The sequence below is a fragment of the Eurosta solidaginis genome, chromosome 2 (genome assembly GCF_040869045.1).
Source record: "Eurosta solidaginis isolate ZX-2024a chromosome 2, ASM4086904v1, whole genome shotgun sequence".
Lineage (NCBI taxonomy): Eukaryota > Metazoa > Arthropoda > Insecta > Diptera > Tephritidae > Eurosta > Eurosta solidaginis.
Window position 1 is genome coordinate 215,081,898 of NC_090320.1, and position 20,640 is coordinate 215,102,537.

Here is a 20,640-nt window from a genome sequence, read left to right on the forward strand (position 1 = left end):
TGAAAAATATTCTTATTTTGATTATTGTTAAGGTCTGAAAATAAAATTTGACTACACAATTTTGGGTCGTCTCTGTTAAATTTTGTTTTGGAGAGAGGGCCGTTTCAGCATTATGCCATCTTCAATGTCCTTTTACTTTTGGGAGAAGAAGCCGAAACCGTTTTGCCTCTAAATAGCAAATTGACAAGCGATTAGAAAAACATCTAGTCACACTTTTGAATATTTTTAAATTTTTGTGGAGCTAAATTAACGGGATTACTACAAATCAGAGAGATTTAGCAAATTATAATATCATATTAGAGCATATTTCTACGAGATCTTTACAAAATTATAAGCTCAAGTCAAAGAAATGTACTAAGTTTCATTAATTTATCAGAATGAGTGTACTTGCATTTTTTTTCGCCATTTATTTGGATTACATAAAATATAGCAGTTCCTAAGGACCAACGCGACACCAAAGGTATGAAAAAAAAATTCGCGCAATTCACCTCCGAAGAGATTTAGACCCTGCTTCGGTGTTTCAATTTCTGTCGTGCTCCTTTTTATTTTCCCTACAAGTTGGCCTCACATTGTAAGTCCCACATGTTTTATGTCAACTCCGAACGGTTTTTACAACGCAGCTGAATTTTCACTGAAAAAGCTTTTCATGGTATAAATATACTCGGAGCGTTTGCAAATTCTTCCTAGGGGCGACACCGATTAGAAAAATTTCTTTATAAACAACTTTTTCCTAAATTTCGATATTACTTTGCCCGGTAGTAGGCGGAGCACGCTGATATCTCACCATTGCGCCACAAAAGGTGTATTTAACTTTTCTCTCGATTTTTTTTTTTTTTTTGAAATACTTGTGGAAAGGTTTCCACAAAGTATATTTCTGTAGTTTACAATCAAGACAAGTAATCTGAAAATTTTACTAATTTGCGGCAAACACATTTGATCATCACGCATGACGCGCGCTGTTTTTCCGTTCATGGCTGAATGTGCGTATATCTCAATCGAACCACACTCAATTAGCTACTCAGGGCACACATACCTCTAAACGGCAGAGCACATTTACATCGACACCCATTCACAAGTTTTATAAATTTGTGACAAAATATACACACACATACAGCACGATTTATATAAAGCCAATAAAAATGTTCACCACTATTCTGCGTTTCGACTCGGATTGAAATTTTTTCGATTTGGCAACTTTGGTATTCTTTGTTCCAATCTCTTTCGATTCAACTTGAATCGTTGGATTTTGTGTATTCTGCATTTCGATCGTAGTTCCGTTTTTCTAAGTTGCAAATTTGTTCGCGGAAAAATATTTTCTTTTTATTTTTTTATTAATTTATAACAGAATTTTAACAAAAATGTAAATAAAACTTGTTGAGAAACGTAAAAGGCTTGATGGTGATTGTTTTTATATATGTTTCCAACACAAGGGCAGTATGAGACGTTGACTAATTTAATGGCAACAAAGCGGGATATGATGACTCCTGGGAAGCCAGCCTTCGCATAAAATTCTTGCTTCGCTTGTATTTTCTCCTCTCTACTTTGTTCAAATTTTATCCTCTGTTGACTCTCCCATTCCTACATTATAATCCGTCCTTATTCCATGCTGATAACTGCCTTCTGCAAAAAATCTCAAAGCAGCTACTACAATATTAAGGGCAGATGTCGATGCCGAAGACCTTGGATGAATTTGCCCCGCAAAAGTATCTAACACTTAATTGAAAGCATCCTTATTAAGTCGAAAGTTTTTTTGAACATATATAAGAAAATAAGCCATTAAACTTTACCACTTTTAAGTTCAATTTCTTACAATTCGTCACTCATCTCAAATGGATTACACAAATCTCTGAATATTTGCATTTCCATTCTCGCCTGGCCATTTTCGTATGCGCTGCTTTCCAACTCCACAAGTAATGCCGTGGCTATTGATTCCATTATAATAGAAAACAGCTGTAATTTATGTCGTTTCGTTGGGTCCAGTTATATGCCAAAACAAGCTGCCGGAGTAGAGGAAGGTGAAGCTAAAACGTAAACAATCCTTGCGGAAATAATAAATAAATCTTCATAAAGTATTTTAGGCCAGTGCAATGAAATTAGCATCCATAAAATTCAGAAAATGTCAACTATATTCGTGCAGGAATTCTTTTTAACAAAACTTGGTGGCCACGGCAGGGAATTGGCCAAAATAACGACAGAAACATACTTACAATTATGAAAGCACTTCACTCAAAAAAATATAACACTGCGGCAATATATTCTATTGCTTTTTTTTCTACAAAATGACGTGAATAATAAAATATAAACGTTTTTCAGTGTTTTTTACAACTTGTCTTTAATTTATTTTGTTCCAATGTTCACACATTCCGTACAAACAGCTGATTTCGAAAAATCATTTGCTCTTCCTCTTCTAGTTACAATTCCAGAATACCCAACTTCGATTAAAGCGGAGCGTAGAACGGGAACGTAATCGAAATTCAGAATAGAGGTGGTTATTTTCCAATCATACTAATACCAATGCTTTTCATTGCAGCGACCTCACGAATGTGCTCAGCTCAAGGTGTTGTTGGTATATTCAATAAATTACCACGTCCAGCATTGTATTAATATCTAACCAAAAATAGCAAATAAAAAACAACAAATAAAAGCTCAGAAGCTAATACAGTATTTAACAACCGAACCGCACCAAAACTACAGGAATCAGCGAAATTTATACACTTTCTGTTGACTACCTCTCCGCTCTCGCCAGTGAATAATTTAACCAATATTAGTGCGTGCCACTTAATTTAGAATATCATATTGATTTGACTTTGTGAAATAAGTATTGTTTTTGTGCTCTAGGTCCAAAATTAATGCATATATCTAATAATGTTGTCAAAATAAAATCAAAGTTAATTCAGTAGAAAAGTGCAAAAACTAAAATCCATTCTCTCTTGTTTACTGAGAGAAAATACCATAACAACAAAAGCGCACCAATAATCAGCTGTCTATGAGACATAGCAGTATTGGTGTAGAGAAGAAGACGTAATCCGACACTTGAAGTAAAAAATATTTAAGGATACGTCTTTCGCTGTCATTCGGCTGTTATTTACCCCACACATTCACTAAAGAAAGAAATAGGTGAGTAGAATATAATAAATATAAAAAAAGCTATTATTTTAATCGTTAAGATAATTTGACACGGTAATAGTGTATTCATTAGCTGAACAAATTTAGTATATCTCTCAAGAAAAGGCCTTTAGTTATTTTATTCTATTATTATCCAAATTCACAAAATCCATTTTAGTACGGATATGTTTATGAAGCTGTAACAAATCTAACTATCTACAAAGATACCATTTAGCTAAGCTTTACAAACATTTATTTAATAGCTTCAAATTTAGGTTATGATAATAATGATAACAATTATTTATTATATAATTATTATTAGATAATTATTGTTTCTATTATTATTATAATGAATAAAGTGAAATTTTCTGAAGTGCAATAATATTTTTCGAATTTCTGATTATTTTTTGTTGTTTTTTGGATGGCATAAATAAAATAAAAAGCAAATAAAAAAATTGTAAACATTTCCATTACATAAATGGACAAAATCAGCGAAAAATGTATCCCTATATAAAGACATATTTTTGCTGACTTTTCATTTTAAAATTTTGATATAGACCACACAAATATATATATAAAAATTTCAAAAACCGATTTTGATTTTGTATATACAATATATATTTTTGTCGATTTTACAACCTCACTTTGAAGTCACCTTCAGGAGCATATGATTGTTGCTTATCAATATATCGATATGTCGATAAGCAACAATCATATGCTCCCGAAGATGACTTCAAACTGAGGTCGAAATATCGACAACAATAAATATTGTATATAAATCAATATCGGTTTTTGAAATTTTGATATATATATTTGTATGGCCCAGAGCTCGAATAAAAGTTTTTAATAAGCAACAACACTAAGGCCGGCAATAACTACAAAAGAAACAATTTTGATATAGAAATTTAACAAAAGTTTATAATTGGACGTTGTGGCAGCGCATTGCCCTCAAGTGGCCCAATAACACCAGGCAAATCCAATTTTTTTTTTTTAACAATTGTTTTTGTTTTTATCGGCCTATTGATAAATGATTCAAGGTTCGATTCGAGCTCAAGGCCAGAACAATAATTTTTTTCTAATGATAATTATTGTTATGTTATGTTAATAATAATGAGCTTAAAAGGCCGTGGTTAAATAAAACACAATGTTTAAAATTTCATTGGTTTTTTTAATTTGTCAATATTTCGGCTTCAGTCTGAAGCCATCTTCAGGACTTTAAGTAAACACAAATGTATAAAAAGTGGACATTCATTTCAGATACGTGGTCATTAAAATTTACGTCATGCAACTAGGTATACATATAAACGAGACACAACTTACACTTGTGGTTATTCTTTATCGACTGATCATATGTTCGGAAAACAAAAGTAAAATAAACATCAAAAATGTATACAATTTTAAAGTACAGTAAGTGTAAACTAAAATATGCACAAACAAATATATAGGGATACAAACAATAGAACAACGAATATGTCGTCATCCAACATTATGATTTGTTGATCCCAAGTAGGCTGCTAGCGGAATAATTTCTGGACGCTGCTTTCTTTCATGTGCGCCGTGAGGCTTGGATTTTGTGTTGTTGCTTAAGCAATAATTGCGAATTTTGCATAAAAGAGAATCGATATTTTAAATACAATGAAAAAATATACGAACAACGTACAGGAATGCCCATGGGCTCACCAGCCTCCCCAGTCATAGCTGACATTGTCATGGAGGAGCTGCTAACAAGATTCGAAAATGAAACTACTAGCAAACCACGCCTACTTACAAAGTAAGTAGATGACTTATTTGCCATTGTAAAAACTGAAGAAATTGGAAACATTCTCACTGAACTCAACAGCTACAGCAGAAGCATTAAATTTACAATAGAGGTTGAGAAAGATGGTCAACTACCGTACTTGGACACGTTAATCAATAGGAGAAACAACAAATTATATATTGACTGGTACAGAAAACCCACAGCTTCGGGAAGACTAATTAACTATTATTCAAAACACGAAAAAAGTACAATAATAAATACCGCCAAAAGCTTCATAACACGGGTACTTACAATAAGCGACAGAATGTACCACAAGAAGAATATCACGATCATCAAAAAAACTCTAGAGGATAATGAGATTCCAAGTAGCTTGGTCAACAAACTGGTCCGAAATTTCTATACCAGAGCACGTAATGAACGTAAACCCGAAGAAGCAAATAACAAAATATACAAAGCGATAACCTATGTCCCAAGAATAGCAGAGAGGATCAAGAGATCGGATTTATATGACAAAGAAAAGGTCAAAATAGCGTTCACATACAACAATACATTGAAACAAATTGACAGTAATACAAAGGACAGAATTCCAAAGGATGAGAAATCCAACCTAATATACAGAATCCCATGCAACGGTGACGGGTCTCACTTATGCGAGAAAGTATATGTGGGCTCAACAAAATTAAAATTAAATACAAGGATTTCCGGTCATAAGTCCAATATTGAACTTAGGAACAACGCTTCGGAAAATAAAACGGCCTTAACGGCCCACTGTAAGGATACGGGCCACTATCCCGATTTCCAGAATGTTACTATATTGGACATAGAGAAACAATATAATAAGCGCTTTACCATGGAAATGCTCCACATTATGAACACGCCTAATGATAAGGGAATTAATTTTAAAAGTGAATCAGACCAATGCGCATATGCATATCGCAATTTATTGCTTAAGCAACTACACAAAATGCAAGTCTCACGGCGCACATGAAAGAAAGCAGCGTACAGAAATTATTCCGCTAGCAGCATACTTGGGATCAACAAATCATAATGTTGGATGACGACATATTCGTAGTTCTATTGTTTGTATCCCTATATATTTGTTTGTACATATTTTAGTTTACACTTACTGTACTTTAAAATTGTATACATTTTGATACTCAGTTGAGCAGAGCTGACAGAGTATATTAAGTTTGATTGGATAACGGTTGGTTGTACATATATAAAGGAATCGAGATAGATATAGACTTCCATATATCAAAATAATCAGGATCGAAAAAAAATTTTACTGAGCCATGTCCGTCTGTCCGTCCGTCCGCCCGTTAACACGATAACTTGAGTAAATTTTGAGGTATCTTGATGAAATTTGGTATGTAGGTTCCTGAGCACTCATCTCAGATCGCTATTTAAAATGAACGATATCGGACTATAACCACGCCCACTTTTTCGATATCGAAAATTTCGAAAAACCGAAAAAGTACGATAATTCATAACCAAATACAGATAAAGCGACGAAACTTGGTAAATGAGTTGAATTTATGACGCAGAATAGAATATTAGTAAAATTTTGGACAATGGGCGTGGCACCGCCCACTTTTAAAAGAAGGTAATTTAAAACTTTTGCAAGCTGTAATTTGTCAGTTGTTGAAGATATCATGATGAAATTTGGCAGCGACGTTACTCCTATTACTATATGTACGCCTAATAAAAATTAGCAAAATCAGAGAAGGACCGCGCCCACTTTAAAAAAAAATATTTTTAAAGTAAAATTTTAACAAAAAATTTAATATCTTTACAGTATATAAGTAAATTATGGAAACATTCAACTCCAGTAATGATATGGTGCAACAAAATACAAAAATAAAAGAAAATTTCAAAATGGGCGTGGCTCCGCCCTTTTTCATTTAATTTGTCTAGGATACTTTTAACGCCATAAGTCGAACAAAAATTAATCAATCCTTTTGAAATTTGGTAGGGGCATAGATTTTATGATGTTAACTGTTTTCTGTGAAAACGGGCGAAATCGGTTGAAAAATACTCATTAAAACCTTTCATTTGATACCCATATCGTACAAACATTCTAGAGTCACCCCTGGTCCACCTTTATTGCGATACCTCGAAAAGGCGTCAACCTATAGAACTAAGGCCCCCCTCCCTTTTAAAATACTCATTAACACCTTTCTTTTGATACCCATATTGTACAAACAAATTCTAGGGTCATCCCTGCTCCACCTTTATGGCGATATCTCGAAACGCCGTCCACTTATAGAACTAAGGATTAAAATAAAAATAAATGTAAGGCGCGATAACCTCCGAAGAGATCTAAGGCCGAGCTTCTCTTCCAATTTGCGTCGTGCTCCTCTTGATTTTCCCTACAAATTGGCCGGACGGGACCTACATGTTTTATGCCGACTCCGAACGGCATCTGCAAGGCAGATGAGTTTTCACTGAGAGCTTTTCATGGCAGAAATACACCCGGAGCGCTTGCCAAACACTGCGGAGGGGCGACCCCGCTTAGAAAAATTTTCTTCTAATTGAAAAACCTTACCTGGAACTAAGGATTACTCCCTTTTAAAATACTCATTAACACCTTTCGTTTGATATCCATATTGTACAAACAAATTCTAGGGTCACTCCTGGTCCACCTTTATGGCGATATCTCGAAAATGCGTCCACCTATACAACAAACACCACTCCCTTTTAAAACCCTAATTAATACCTTTAATTTGATACCCATATCATACAAACACATTCTAGAGTCACCCCTGGTCCACCTTTATGGCGATATTTCGAAACGGCGTCCACCTATAGAACTAAGGCCCACTCCCTTTTAAAATACTCATTAACACCTTTCGTTTGATGCCCATATTGTACAAACAAATTCTAGGGTCACCCCTGGTCCACCTTTATGGCGATGTCTCGAAACGGCGTCCACCTATGGAACTAAGGATTACTCCCTTTTAAAATACTCATTAACACCTTTCTTTTAATACCCATATTGTACAAACAAATTCTAGGGTCACCCCTGGTCCACCTTTATGGCGATATCTCGAAACGGCGTCCACCTATGGAACTAAGGATTACTCCCTTTTAAAATACTCATTAACACCTTTCGTTTGATGCCCATATTGTACAAACAAATTCTAGGGTCATCCCTGCTCCACCTTTATGGCGATATCTCGAAACGCCGTCCACTTATAGAACTAAGGCCCACTCCCTCATAAAATACTCTTTAATGACTTTCATTTGATACACATGTCATACAAACACATTCCAGGGTTTCCCTCGGTTCATTTCCCTACATGGTTATTTTCCCTTATGTTGTCACCATAGCTCTCAACTGAGTATGTAATGTTCGGTTACACCCGAACTTAACCTTCCTTACTTGTTGATGTTTATTTTACTTTTGTTTTCCGAACATATGATCAGTCGATAAAGAATAACCACAAGTGTAAGTTGTGTCTCGTTTATATGTATACCTAGTTGCATGACGTAAATTTTAATGACCATGTATCTGAAATGAATGTCCACTTTTTATACATTTGTGTTTACTTACAGTCCTGAAGATGGCTTCAGACTGAAGCCGAAATATTGACAAATTAAAAAAACCAATGAAATTTTAAACATTGTGTTTTATTTAACCACGGCATTTAAGCTCATTATTATTAACATAACGTAAACGCGTAAGGCTATAAAAATTACCAAAAAATTATTGTTATGTTTTATTTTTTTTTTGCCGAGTCATTGATGGGTAGTGGTTTGTCAAGCGTCTAGATCTAAAACGGCTTAGCTACAGAAGAAATATCATCAGGTGAGGGTAAAGCTAATTAACGATTAAGACAAATAAGAACAGTTTTTTTTTTATAGAAAAAAGGGAGTCCGACATATCAATTGTGTTTCAGTGAGAGTTATAATCTTGGCACAAACACCGGAAAGGTTCGTTTCTAAAACCTATAAAATAAGCTTTATGAGAAGAAAAAACCAGATAATTTGGGAAAACGCAATAGTTTCATTTTTAAATTTTTTGAGTTGAAAATTTGTTATGTTTATTTGAATGGGTATAAGTTGTTGAGTACTTGCATACTACTTGAGGACGATTTGATGAGTTATTTTATTTAAGGATTATACAAGTACTTTGAAACTGATCATAATACATTAAAAAAATGTGGTCCAAATTACATTGCGATGTCTTAGGCCAGAAACGCCTACTTCAACTTGGTGTACTCCTTCAGATTACTCCATGGAACACCTCTATGGATGAGAATTTTCCGAAAATTCTCACAAGCAAAGGTGAAGCTGGGCCATGTTCATCATATTGGAGTACTAATATGACAAAAATGGTAAACATGACCCAACTTGTTCTTCCAAGGTCACTGAAATAATGGCTTCAAACCTTTTACTCTATAAAAAGCTATACTTAACAACAATGTGCTCAAAATCTAATAACTTCCAAACCAAAACGCTATAGTTCCAAAATATTTCAAACTAAACCGCAATAAATAAACTTTTTCAGACCAAAACGCAATAATTTCAAACAACTATCGGTCTTAACTTCAAATATGGTTGCCCCATAAATGTGATAGTATGTGTGTTCTTTCATATCTGATATAATATCTGAAGTATAAATTTGCAAATGTGTCTCTCATTCATTGCGTTTCGATTTGAAACATACGGTACAGAATGCTGTTATTTTGAAATTTTCTAGTTTTTATACTCAGCGGAGCAGAGCTCACAGAGTATATTAACTTTGTTCGCATAACGGTAATGCGTAACGGCATAAACCAATCGAGATAGATTTAGACTTCTATATATCAAAATGATCTGGGCGAAAAAAGAACTTGATTTTGCCATGTCCGTCCGTCCGTAAACACGATAACTTGAGTAAATTTTGAGGTATCTTGATTAAATTTGGTACGTAGGTTCCTGGGCACTCATCTCAGATCGCTTTTCAAAATGAATTAAATCGGACTACAACCACGCCCCTTTTTTTCGATATCGAAAATTTCGAGAAACAGAAAAAGTACGATACTTCATTGCCAAAGACGGATAGCGCTGAAACTTGGTAGGTGTGTTGACCTTATGACGCAAAATAGAAAATTAGTAAAATTTTGGACAATGGGCGTGGCACCGCCCACTTTTAAAAGAAGGTAATTTAAAAGTTTTGCAAGCTGTAATTTCGCAGTCGTTGAAGATATCATAATGAAATTTTCCAGGCACGTTACTCCTATTACTATATGTTTGCTAAATAAAAATTAACAAAATCGGATGACTAACAGTGCCACTTAAAAAAAATTTTATAAGTCAAATTTTAACAAAAAATTTAATATCTTTACAGTATAGTAGCAGACCCGGCAGACGTTGTTCTGCCCTAACTTTAGTCTATCTGCATACATTTTAGTAAGCTTTTTCCGCCTAACTCTGCCCTGCCCTCCACCTTTTCCTAATCTTTTTATACACTCCTCCCTCCGTCTTTTTCGCTTCATCTATCTCCATCTTCGTCTCATTCTATCTCTTTCTCAGTCTCTTTCTCACTTTTCTCTTCTCTCATTTTTTTCTCCTTCTTCTTCATCTCTAATTGCCAGGCCCAGAGGGTGGTATGTATTTTGTTCCAGTCCCATTCCGAGTCTCAGTCCCAGTCCTAGTCCTAATTCCAGTCCCAGTCCGTCTCTGGTATACTTCCCGTAAAAATTCATCGTAAGTACTAATATAGGCAAATTTATATACGAAATTTCAGGCAAATCGAATAGGACCTATGTATATAGGTATGTGGGTATTATTAATTCTTGCCTTTATTTCGGCTTCGCATGCATATTTGTCAGTTTTGCCAGGTTGATGCGATTAAGTCGAATATCACAATGAACTTAAGAACTCTCAGCAACAGCTTTCATTTGATATCCATAATATACACACATTCTAGGTTTATCCGAGTCCACGTTTTGGCCTACATCTCGAGACCCTAGTCACCCAGCGGCATAAAACTTATTCTGTACTAACGCACACATCAACAGCTTCAATTTGATACCCATAATGTAAAAACACATCCAAGAGTTGCCCTGATCCACGTTTTGGCCTATATCTCGAGACCCTAGTCACCAATATGTATGAAAAACGCTGTACTAAAGCACTCATCAACAGCTTCAATTTGATACCCATAATGTAAAAACATTGTCTAGGCGTTCACGGGCCCACGTTTGGCCTATATCTCCAGACCCTAGTCAACCAGGGGTATGAAAATTATCCTCTATTAAATCACTCATCAACAGCTTTAATTTGTTATCCATATTGTATAAACACATTCTAGGGGTACCGGGGTCCACGTTTTGTCCTATATCTCGAGACCCTAGTCACCCAGGGGTATGAAAATTATCCTGGACTATAGCACTCATCAACAGCTTTCATTTGATATCCGTATTGTATAAACACATTCTAGGGGTACCCGAGTCCACGTTTTGGGCTATATCTCGAGACCCTAGCCTCCCAGTTGTATGAAAATTATCCTGTACTATAGCACGCATCAGCAGATTTCCTTTGATATCCGTATTGTATAAACACATTCTAGAGGTACCCGGGTCCACGTTTTGGGCTATATCTCGAGACCCTAGCCTCCCAGTTGTATGAAAATTGTCCTGTAATATAGCACTCATCAACAGCTTTCATTTAATATCCATATTGTATAAACACATTCTAGGCGTTCCCGGGCCCACGTTTTGATCTCAAGACCCTATGCACGTAGCGAAAAAAAAGGTAGACGTTGGCCGATTTTCAGACCTACCCAATATACTCACAAAATTTCATGAGAATCGATTCAGCCGTTTCGGAGGACTTAAGCCTCAAACACCGTGACACAAGAATTTTGTATATTAGATAAGTATATTATGTCAACATTCAACTCCAGTAATGATATGGTGCAACGAAATACAAAAATAAAAGAAAATTTCAAAATGGGCGTGGCTCAGCCCTTTTTCATTTAATTCATCTAGAATACTTTTAATGCCATAAGTCGAACAAAAAATTACTAATCCTTGTGAAATTTGGTAGGTGCATAGACTCTGTGACGATAACTGTTTTCTGTGAAAATGGGCGAAATCGGTTAAAGCCACGCCCAGTTTTCATACACAGTCGGCCGTCTTTCCTTCCGCTCGGCCGTTAACACGATAACTTGAGCAAAAATCGATATATCTTTACTAAACTCTGTTCACGTACTTATCTGATCTCACTTTGTATTAGTGTAAAAAATGGCGGAAATCCGACTATGACCACCACCACTTTTTCGATATCGAAAATTACGAAAAATGAAAAAAAATGCCATAGTTCTATGCCAAATATGAAAAAAGAAATGAAACATGGTAATTGGATTGGTTTATTGACGCAAAATATAACTTTAGAAACAACTTTGTAAAATGGGTGTGACACCTACCATATTAAGTAAAAGAAAATGCAAAAGTTCTGCAGGACGAAATCAAAAGCCCTTGGAATCTTGGCAGGAATACTGTTCGTGGTATGATATATATAAATAAATTAGCGGTACCCGACAGATGATGTTCTCGGTCACCCTGATCCACATTTTGGTCGGTATCTCGAAAACGCCTTCACATATACAACTACCACCACTCCCTTTTAAAACCCTCATTAATACCTTTAATTTGATACCCATATCGTACAAACACATTCTAGAGTCGCCCCTGGTCCACCTTTATGGCGATATCTCGAAAAGGCGTCCACCTATAGAACTAAGGCCCACTCCCTTTTAAAATACTCATTAACACCTTTCATTTGGCACCCATATCATACAAACACATTCCAGAGTCACCCCTGGTCCACCTTTATGGCGATATCAAGAAATGGCGTCCACCTATATAACTATGGCCCACTCCCTTTTAAAATACTCTTTAATACCTTCCATTCGAAACCCATGTCATACAAACACATTCCAGGGTTACCCTAGGTTCATTTTGCTAAATGGTGATTTTCCCTTATTTTGTCTACAAAGCTCTCAGCTGAGTATGTGATGTTCGGTTACACCCGAACTTAGCCTTCCTTACTTGTTTGAAATATTTTTAATTTTTGATCAACCGAGCCGAGAATTGAGAACCAGAGATTGAAAATAATTGTTAACAAATAATATTTTTTTTGTATTTCAATGAAAAAAACTTTAAAATTTAAAACAAAAAACCCCAAATCAATAAAAAAAAATGATGATTTTTAAACTTTTTTTTGTCTTTCAGCAACACAAAAATTTTATTTTTGAACATAATAAAGTGAACAAGAGCTTAAGCTTTACAAGTAATAGTTTTGAAGCGTTTCATCGCTTAGGTTATACCTCCCTTCATCCAAAATGAAATTCAAAGAAGAAACTGATCTTTCTACTGATACTTGCGTAGCAGGGACACACAAAATGGCTAAGGCTAATTCAAACAGATCAGGAGATGTAAAGCGAATATTTTGATAATAAGCAAAATGTATTCATATACCGCCAAGCGTGTATGAAGGCTTTCAAAATTGTCAATTTCAGCAAACATATTAGTAAGTTCGGAAACTTCACCATGAGGAACTACAGCTACTATATTTTTAGCCATATCAACCAAAAAGGTACTGATAGCGTTTCCTTGTCTGGCTAAAGTGTTACGCTTTTTGTACGCCGCGCAAGGGTTATTGTTCTATTCTAAAAAACAGGCAACGCCTTTACGGGGTATTTGGTTCTTTTGTGAAAATTGTTGCCTGCTCGCAACACAAAAGCGTTATACTAATTTCACACAGACGGCTTATTGAATAATAAAGGCAATTTTCTACATTAAGACGCTTATTGAGCTCAATCTTCCCTACAAAATTCGAATCTATTATTATTTCATTAGTAGCTAGTCGAATGCCTAATGAAGTCAAAAGCACAATGCAACTCTGTTGGCAGCGTTCCACTTCCGTTTCCGCTTCTTAGTTTTCAAAGCAAATGTCATTGTCTGCATGGCGGAACGATACAAGGTGGCCGCACCGAACAGCTGATTATAACCTTTTTTATTTCATTTGATACATCAACTGCCGGCGCAGTACGATTTTGACATTTGTCCATCGAATTCACAAGTACATGGACTTTTTTTTGTTTGTAGGTATGTCACCATGCTCCCACCTTGTATCGTTCCGCCATTATTATCTGTCTCATCCTTCATACTAATCGAGCAGTTACTTCTGTGTGAAAGCAAAAAATTTACGATTTCATTAGCAGGTGAAATGAGATCATTAAGTTTCTGTGTGAAAACAGTATTACACTTTTACTCTGTATAAAATGGCGGTGTGGCAGTGCAACTCTCAATTCGCTCTTAAGTTCCACATATCCTCTTTTCTTATGAGTACCCAGATCGCGCATTTACGAGTTCAAAATTGCTTCGTTTTGCGCAACTGCGTCACAGTTGACTGTTTGAGTGAATGAAAGAAACAGAGAAAAAAAAAGAGCTAAAGGAAAATGTCGTAAGAATTGCCCACAAAAAATAGCTGACCTAATGTTTACATGCGCAATGCGCAATCTTCTTGTGTGATTTGTGATATGAGTGAATATGGTGAGTTGAAATGTTCTTTGTATGCACTATAAATGTTGACAATTTTCTGGGGTAGGAGTAACTCTATTAAGGCTTTACCATTTACTTAAGCAACAATTTATTTCAGAAAAGAAAACGCTATGAGTTTCGAGCTTTGGTTAGCGATAATGAGCTCCTGGTTACAGAGGGGCATATTTTGGCAACTTTTTTAGCGCCATGATGTGTACAATACCTATAAATTAAATCGGGCCTAATATCATATTCCTCAAGAGTTTCCAATACCGTCCTTTTTATTTTGTCCCCAGTGTGTGGGTGTGACAGTGGTCTCATTCAGAGAGTTTTTATAACTATTACTAATTTTGACTTTCAATATACTGTAGGTTAATGCCTAATATTAAAAATTGAAACCGTGTAGAAATCTTCCATGCTTCGCTATTATGTGGCGTTTTAAATTTGTGAAATGTTCGCCCGCCAATTTACTTTTGCACATTTTACATTGCGACTTTTTTCTTCCTCGTTATATTGGAAAACGTCTCGAATGGCATTGTTTCCCCCAGCATATTAAGGGGCTTAGAATATACCCGCGGTAGGTATGCCTGTCGTAAGAGGCGACTAAAATGCTAAATTTATTCAAGGGGTTGCGTAGCTCAACCCTCTTAAAGGGTTGCCAGCGCAATATATAGCTTCTCCAACCAATTGTCAACCTCACCTATCCGTGGCAAATCCTGTTTCATTAACAGCCGAGGCTCTGGCGACTTCAATTTCCTCATCGAACTAGGGGGTGGGGAGGGCGGTATGGCCTAGAAGGTTTAATGTGGTCATATAAATCCTTCCCGAGATGGTCGGCCTAGTACTTTAATGGTGCTTTGTTACCGGAACGTAACGGTTCTTTATCCGGCAAGGGGGCATCAACATCGATAACACTCCCCAAAGCCTTCGGGGAGTGTCCTTATCGTTAATACAACAACAACGACAACAATGGCATTGTTTGCTGCAATCCTATTCCTGCTCAAAGCGTGTTTACACGTTATGATACATATTTACCCAGCTTATATACGTTTCAAATGTTTTTCTCTGAAAAATTTTGTATAATACTATTTTCGGTTGAATTGTTCAAGTTTTTCAAAACAATAATCAGAGAAAGAACGAAAATTTCAAACTGTAATATTTTTTCTGAGACAGAAATTTGAATTTTAGTTTTCAACGAACATCTGAATATTTGTCTCGACTTTCATGCTATTTTCAAAACCTTTTAAATTGTTAATAGATATTTTCGATGTCTATTGAGAACATTTAAAAAATGTTAAAAAGTGTAACACGTTCCGAAAAAACAAAAGTGCTATAACTTCGAAAAAACGAGTTTCAAAAAATTGCCAAATGGTAATTTTTATACCCAGCTATATTTGTACACAGGTATAAAGGAATCGAAATAGATATAGATTTCCATATATCAAAATCATTAGTATCGAAAAATTATTTGATATCCGTCCGTACGTCTGTCCATCCGTTAACACAATAACTTGAGCAAATAATGAGATATCTTTATTAATTTGGTTAAAGGGCTTATCTGGACCCAGAATATATTGGTATTAAATTGGTAATTTGGTACATTGGTAAATAAATAAAATAAATAAATATATATGGGCAAAATCGGACGATAAGGAAAATTTTGAAAAATGGTAAAAATGAGATAATTCAAAAACAATAATTAAATTTGTTAGGTGGATTGGTGTTATGACGCAAAACAATATGGCCGTGGTGAAAGCCACTCCTTTATCTTTATTTTAGAATAAGCAGTTTTATAGGGAAATTCTCATATCTGAAGAAAAATTGCAATTTTACCCGCTCAATTTCATTAGTTGTAGCCTCTGTATCCTTTTGGCTTGTTTTGGACGAAAATGAGTTCAGAATAGTACCATATATATATTGTTACGAATATTAGCAAAACTAGGGGGTGCTGCCATCTCTAGGCCGATGCTAAGCAGTGACGTGAATTCACATCAATAATTCAATCATTATGTATCTACATAAACGAATCAATAATTGTGTCTACACATATGTACGTATACGAGCAGCGGAGAAGCAATGCACAAACACATGCATATATCTTATCTGAGTTGTCACAAGAGAGGGCAATAATTTGTGCAAGTATTACTCAAATGAGAAATTATACATCTGTAGTTGTAGCTGAGAAATTTATAACTAACTAAGTAAAATTCAGGAAGCGCCTAGAAGATGTCACGAGGAAATCACATAGTATAAAAGCATCAGCGATAGAGGCGCTATGGGCAGTTTCGATTAAGACGCTATCTAGCGAGCAATAGCAGTATTATTTTGAAAGTCAGTTTCATTTAAGCTATCAGTTTGGTTATAAGTGTTATTGTGAAGTACTTTAATAAAGGCCGTTTTTCCATTATTCAATATTGGAGTTATTTATTCAACAGTTTAGTGATACGAACTTAGCAAAAGGGCAAATAAGAGGATTTGCAGTAAATTCGTTACAATATTATTACGCAGCCTTATAACACTCTTAACCACACAACGCAAACAACAACAACGTTTCAAATACATAGGTGGGTATGTAATGTTCGGTTCCACCCGAGCTTAGTTTTCTTCCTTGTTTTTTATTAATGTCAAGCAAAAAACTATAAAAAAAGAACAAAAATCCAACCATCAAAAGTGTTGGTACACTTCAAAATATTTCACCCATTGGATATTTGTACGCATTGCTGTGGATTGAAGTTGAAAAACCTTTTTTGAAAAACAGTAAATATTATCTCGAAAAAACGTATTTTTAAATAAATAAAAAATGTAGAGGTGGCGCAACTTCTTTTTATGTAAAAAGCTGGATACTCTCAGTTTCTTTATTTTAAGTTACATTTAACAAAAAATTAAATATGTTTTTAGGATCATGGTTTTCCTATTTATTTGAAATCGGTGAACCTAACACCGCATTCTGACCGCACTGCACTTTGGTTTTTCTTTCAATTCAGCTCCAGTGGGTTTTTCACTATCGTCCATTACTAGCCCGATATCAGTATTTCAAAACTCTAGTTTTTTTTTTTAACTGTTTGGATTCTCTTGAAATCCGATACCTCTTTCTTCGCTGCATAAGATGTGCTATTTCGAAATTGGAAAAACTGACAGCGGTTTCGTAATCAACTTATCTTAAACCCGAGTTAAACCAAGAACCGATACACCCTATGACCAGCTTCGTCGCTGCGCCATCAAACTGGTTATGGAGTTGCAGTAATGCTCCCGGGGAAATATGGATGTTAAAAACAAAACATTGCACGCAATTCCGCATATTCCATCTGCGGAGCTAAGGCCAAGAATCGTTAATACCTGCATCAAATCTTAAGATCTCGGGGCAGATTTAGTGCAGGCAGTAGCAGTATAGAGTCTTTCAATAAAGGGTGAATAGATTAAATAGCCCCTGCCTGAGCTTCCAAGGAGACCTTGCAACCACAAGATATCCAGAGATTTGGCGCAAGGCTGTAAAAAGCAGAACATACTATACACGTGAAAAACGAACTCCAAATTAACGGAAGGATCAGGTCTGCTGTTTACTGTACCGATCAGTAAATAAGTAGACTCAGCACACAGCCAGGTCACTGTAGTATTTGTCAAGCGGAAATTGTAGCCGTGAAGGAAGCAGCAGAAATTCTGGAGAAAGCGTGGTCGTAGGTTGATAGTCAGTCAACCATTAGGGCAATATTCTCACAGTGCACTTCGTCAAGAAGTGTCCTGGTATGCAAACAAGCACTGAAGAGATTTTTCTGAGGAGGGACCATACATCTATAATTTGTTCCTTGTCATAAAGAGATGGAAGGTAACGAAAAGTTGAGTTTGCAAAGAAGTAAAAGCGAGTAATGCACTGCTGCATCCATGGTAGATGTCTCAGTCCGCCTACGAGAACTCAAATGGAGACATGAGTGGCATATAATTCATCAAGCAGGAAAAGCGTGTATAGAAGCGCGGGGCTGCAAAATTTCTAAGGTCGTGTTGAAATCCTACGACGTTAGACTGACAAAGTTGCACATTTCTCTAAAGAGAGAAGAATTGTGTCTAATGAGGGGCTTACTAGCTAGACATTGAACCTACACAGGCATATATAGGAAGGGTGGGCTGCACTAAGAAGCGTTTGAGCATGTGCTGTGTTCGCATACTGCGCTGGCGAGTTCAAGGCTCCAGCTAGCAGCTGGCGGCAGATTTGCCAGATTTTTTGGGCAGAAATAAGGCATAAATAAAAATTTAGGGGGCCGCGGTGGTGTGATGGTAGCCTGTTACGCCTACCACACCCAAAATATTAAAAAAAAATTCTAATTATTCTCGCCCCTCGGCAGTGATTCAGCAGGCATTGCAACTATTTCTGTGATGAAAAGCTTCTCAATTAAAACTCACCTGTCTTGCAGATGCCGTTCGGAATTGTTCGGAGGAAAACTAAAAAAAGGAGCACGACGCAAATTGGCAGAGAAGCTCGGCCTAAAATTTCTTCGGAGGTTATTGCGCCTTGTATTTACTTATTTATTTAAACTTTAAGATTTTGCCAAAGTGAGAGAGTTACCTTCTAACATAAGTAGCGAACATAAGAACCTTATAGGGGGTTTTCGTTGGGCTTTCAAACAAATTCTGGTAGCATTTTGGGCGCATCCCGTCTATGTAAAGTATTTAGTGACCACTCAATCCAACCTTACCTAACTTAACCTATAGTAAAACGGATCTGTCAAACGTCAAGCATTAAACTTTTCGGTTGCTGATAGCCTAATGTACGTCATAAATGAGGTAGCTAAAGATTATATCGATGACCGTGCTGAATCCCGTGAGTAGAAAAACCTTTAAGAATTAAAGAGATATGAGTTAGTTTGGGAGATAAACTCATGTTTGGAAGGACCTTGGTCTACCATTATTATTTTGAAGGCGCCAGCGTAACTGCTTTTGGTAGTAAAGGAAAAACAAAGAAGTGGGGATACGGCACTACCAAGTAGCACCTCCTTTATAATCCTGCCTGGTGTAAATGTTACGTTGCGAATTTGCACCGACTTCTGCTTACCGCTCACATAATTCGCCGCTCACTTCTTAGACTTTGGGGGAACGAGGATTCTTCTCTGTCTTAGACTCATGTTATGTTAAATTTTGGTCCATCTGTTTGAAATTGCAGTCCTTACGCGGATTGTGTAATGTATAACGCAAATTTGTTGCTCTTGTTGAGCATATCTAAAGAACAAGGATCAGCAGTTTCACAAAGCCTTACTTAATTGAAGCTATACGTTAACCTTACCAATCAAACAACTATGTCTAATTCTGAGTGCACGTAATAGCCTCATATTATAAGCATTACTACTTAACATTAATCTTTGTATTAGGTTACAAATTTCAAACAGGACTACCTTTTGTCTGACTTCAAAAGGTTACCTATTTCACTTAAATACGGAAATTTCAAAAGCTTAAGCAAACAAAACTTCAACCTTTTTATTATGTCAACAAAAAATAATTGCAGAATATTAATACATCAATTTGTCGTTTTATTATTTGTTTCCTGTTAGCAGCAATGCGTCACGAACTGCCCAGAAAAAAAAAACGATATCATTAAAACGTGCCAAATCGTTTGTAGGAAAATTTTCATAGCAATATGTTTGTATATACATACATATGTACAGTATATACTTATATATATGCAAATAAACTTGAGTTTGCACAATAAAGCCAGCTAAGTATTGATTTCAGCGAAATGGACCAACTAGTCATTTGCATACATATATATTAGGGTGGATCAAGAGTTTCTATCACACACAGAAATTCTAATCACACTTTCTTGAAAACTTCAAGGTTGTCTTTAAACCTTCCTTTGGGCAGATTTTAAACCGCTCAACTTGCAAAAATAACCAAATTTAATTTTGGTAATCCTGAGCTTTATTTACTATCAGGTGAAGTGGTTTTGTAGCTAAAAGCATTAAGTCACACTTGCTATACCTGTTTGGTTATTTACCCACCTCTCCCAACTCAGTTGTTAGGGACCCCCTTTTTAAGCTTCCAAATGCAATTGTCGATTGAAATACTCTCTTGGACGGAGCGTGAATACGCATAACATGACCGAGCCAGCGAGATCTTGAGCCTTTTATTGTTGGACTATCTTCATATTTGCCTAAAGCTTATTATTATAAAAAAGTACTTGGCGCGATTTACTTCCAAAAATATTCAGGCTGAGCTTCTTTTCCGATACCGTGGGGCTCCTTTTAATTTTTCCTACAA

At 35.9% G+C, this 20,640-nt stretch overlaps 1 protein-coding gene across 4 annotated transcripts in view; it reads left to right on the plus strand.

Moving 5' to 3' along the window:
- Syt1 (Synaptotagmin 1) overlaps positions 1–20,640 on the plus strand; it is a 167,048-nt gene that overhangs the window by 4,384 nt on the left and 142,024 nt on the right. For all 4 annotated transcript variants that reach the window (XM_067767054.1, XM_067767056.1, XM_067767055.1 and 1 more), the window contains exons 2-3: positions 2,412–2,767; positions 2,839–3,117. The gene's annotated coding sequence lies outside the window, so the exon portion shown is untranslated. The remainder of the gene's footprint in view (positions 1–2,411; positions 2,768–2,838; positions 3,118–20,640) is intronic.